The sequence below is a fragment of the Sapajus apella genome, unplaced genomic scaffold (assembly GCF_009761245.1).
Source record: "Sapajus apella isolate SASKATOON/1434 unplaced genomic scaffold, GSC_monkey_1.0 scaffold8253, whole genome shotgun sequence".
Classification (NCBI taxonomy): domain Eukaryota; kingdom Metazoa; phylum Chordata; class Mammalia; order Primates; family Cebidae; genus Sapajus; species Sapajus apella.
The window spans coordinates 1-2,924 of record NW_022445174.1 but is presented as its reverse complement, the minus strand read 5'-3'; the positions used below and the strand labels follow the sequence as shown (position 1 = coordinate 2,924).

The window sequence follows — 2,924 nt, the reverse complement described above, 5'->3', positions numbered from 1 at the left end:
GCTCTTGTTACCCAGGCTGGAGTGCAATGGCGCGATCTCGGCTCACCACAACCTCCGCCTCCTGGGTTCAGGCAATTCTCCTGCCTCAGCCTCCTGAGTAGCTGGGATTACAGGCACGCGCCACCATGCCCAGCTGATTTTTTGTATTTTTAGTAGAGACGGGGTTTCACCATGTTGACCAGGATGGTCTCGATCTCTTGACCTCGTGATCCACCCGCCTTGGCCTCCCAAAGTGCTGGGATTACAGGCGTGAGCCACCGCGCCCGGCCTTCTTTGTTTTTTAAGATGGGGTTTCACCATGATGACCAGGCTGGTCTTGAACTCCTGACCTCAGGTAATCCACCCACCTCGGCCTCCCAAAGTGCTGGGATGACAGGCGTGAGCCACCGTGCGCGGCCAATACATTTTAAAATAAATAAATAAATAAAAATAGAGATGGGACCTGGCTCTGCCGCCCAGGCTGGAGTGCAGTGGCCTGATCAAAGCCCACTGCAGCTTCCAGTTCCTGGGCTCCATCAATCACAGGACAAACCTCCCACCCAGCCCTCTAGCCAGGTGCTCACACCAGCCCTATTTATTACAGGAATCCATGGAAAGTCCTAGCTCTACCGAGCTGCTGTCATGAATAAGTCATCAGCTGGATAAATTATTCCACCTCAGGGAGCAACTGCAAGGTACCACCTCATTCTCCCCGTGGCCTGGAAGGGCCTGGCTAACAGGTTAAAGCCACCAGTCAGGCTTCGGAAAACAGCCTGGGGGTTCCTCTGTGACCAAGCAATTCCCCTCCGGGGTCTCTACCCAGAGAAAGACACAGGTCCACACACGTGCTCATGGCACCAAGATTTATAATGAACAAAAGGAGCAGAGAGGCCGGGCGCGGTGGCTCACGCCTGTAATCCCAGCACTTTGGGAGACCGAGGCGGGTGGATCACGAGGTCAAGAGATCGAGACCATCCTGGTCAACAAGGTGAAACCCCGTCTCTACTAAAAATACAAAAATTAGCTGGGCATGGTGGTGCGTGCCTGTAATCCCAGCGACTCAGGAGGCTGGGGCAGGAGAATTATTTGAACCCGGGAAGTGGGGGTTGCGGTGAGCCGAGACTGTGCCTCTGCGCTCCAGCCTGGGCGACAGAGCAAGATTCTGTCTCAAAAAAATAAAAAAAAATAAAAATAAAAAAAATAAAAAAAATAAAAAAATAGCGCTCAGTTCAGCAGCGCATATACTAAAATTGGAACGGTACAGAGAAGGTTAGCATGGCCCCTGGGCAAGGAGGACACGCAAATCCGTGAAGCCTTAGAAAAAATTTAAAAAAATGTAATATATTAAAAAAAGAATAAAAAATAAATTAAGGCCGGGCGCGGTGGCGCACGCCTGTCATCCCAGCACTTTGGGAGGCCGAGGCGGGTGGATCACGAGGTCAAGAGATCGAGACCATCCTGGTCAACATGGTGAAACCCCATCTCTACTAAAAATACAAAAATTAGCTGGGCATGGTGGCGCGTGCCTGTCATCCCAGCTACTCAGGAGGCTGAGGCAGGAGAATTGCCTGAACCCAGGAGGCGGAGGCTGCGGTGAGCCGAGATGGCGCCATTGCACTCCAGCCTGGGTAACAAGAGCGAAACTCCGTCTCAAAAAGAAAAAAGAAAAAAAGAAAGAAAAAATTTTAAAAAATGTAATATATTAAAAAAAGAATAAAAAATAAATTAAATAAATTAAAAAATTGTTTTAAATACAAATTTTACGAAAACAATATGGATTTAGGGCCCCGCCTCGATTTTCTTTCTGGCCCTGGGTACTACTCCATCTCAGTGTGGTTCTGCTCCTCTGCTGGAGGACGTCTTGGTGGCCTCGAGGGCTGGGCTGTTTTGAATGGCAGGGCCGCGGGCTGGAGGCGATGGCTCACGCCTGTCATCCCAGCACTTCCGGTGGCTTGAGGCCAGGAGTTCAAGACCAGCTTGGGCAACATAACAAGACCCTCCCTCTCTAAAAAAAAATACAAAAATTAGCCAGGTGTGGTGGTGTGTGCCTGTGGGCCCGATGTCCCAACTCTTCAGGAGCTGCAGTGAGTCATGACTGCACCCCTGCACCCCAGCCTGGGCGACAGAGCCCGATCCTGTCTCAAAAACAATTTTTTTTTTTTTTTTTTTGAGACGGAGTTTCGCTCTTGTTACCCAGGCTGGAGTGCAATGGCGCGATCTCGGCTCACCGCAGCCTCCGCCTCCCGGGTTCAGGCAATTCTCCTGCCTCAGCCTCCTGAGTAGCTGGGATTACAGGCACGCGCCACCATGCCCAGCTAATTTTTTGTATTTTTAGTAGAGACTGGGTTTCACCATGTTGACCAGGATGGTCTCGATCTCTTGACCTCGTGACCCACCCGCCTCGGCCTCCCAAAGTGCTGGGATGACAGGCATGAGCCACCGCGCCCGGCCACAATTTTTTTATTTTTATTTTTTATGGGATCTTGCTCTGTCGCCCAGGCTGGAGTACCATGGTGCGATCTCGGCTCACCGCGACCTCTGCCTTCTGGGTTCAGGTAACTCTCCTGCCTCAGCCTCCCCAGTAGCTGGGATTACACGTGCACCACCATGCCCGGCAAATTTTTGTATTTTTGGTAGAGGCAGGGTTTCACTGTGCTGGCCAGGAGTCTCGATCTCTTGACCTTGTGATCCTCCCACGTCAGCCTCCCAAACTGCTGCGATTACAGGCGTGGGCCATGGTGCCTGGACGATTTTTTTTTTTTCTGAGATGGAGTCTCTCCCTGTCACCCAGGCTGGAGCACAATGGCGAGATCTCAGCTCACTGTGCCCTCCGCCTCCCTGGTGCGACTGATTCTCCTGCCTCAGCCTCCTGAGTAGCTGGGATGACAGGTGCTCACCACCACGCGTGGCTAATTTTTGTTATTTTTAGTAGAGACGGGGTTTCT

At 51.5% G+C, this 2,924-nt stretch overlaps 1 non-coding gene across 1 annotated transcript; it reads left to right on the top strand.

The window, feature by feature from the left end:
• Positions 1 to 1,199: 1,199 nt before the first annotated feature.
• Positions 1,200 to 1,306, top strand: LOC116548225. Its single transcript, XR_004267357.1, has one exon. It is a non-coding gene; the product is annotated as a U6 spliceosomal RNA (small nuclear RNA).
• Positions 1,307 to 2,924: the final 1,618 nt, after the last annotated feature.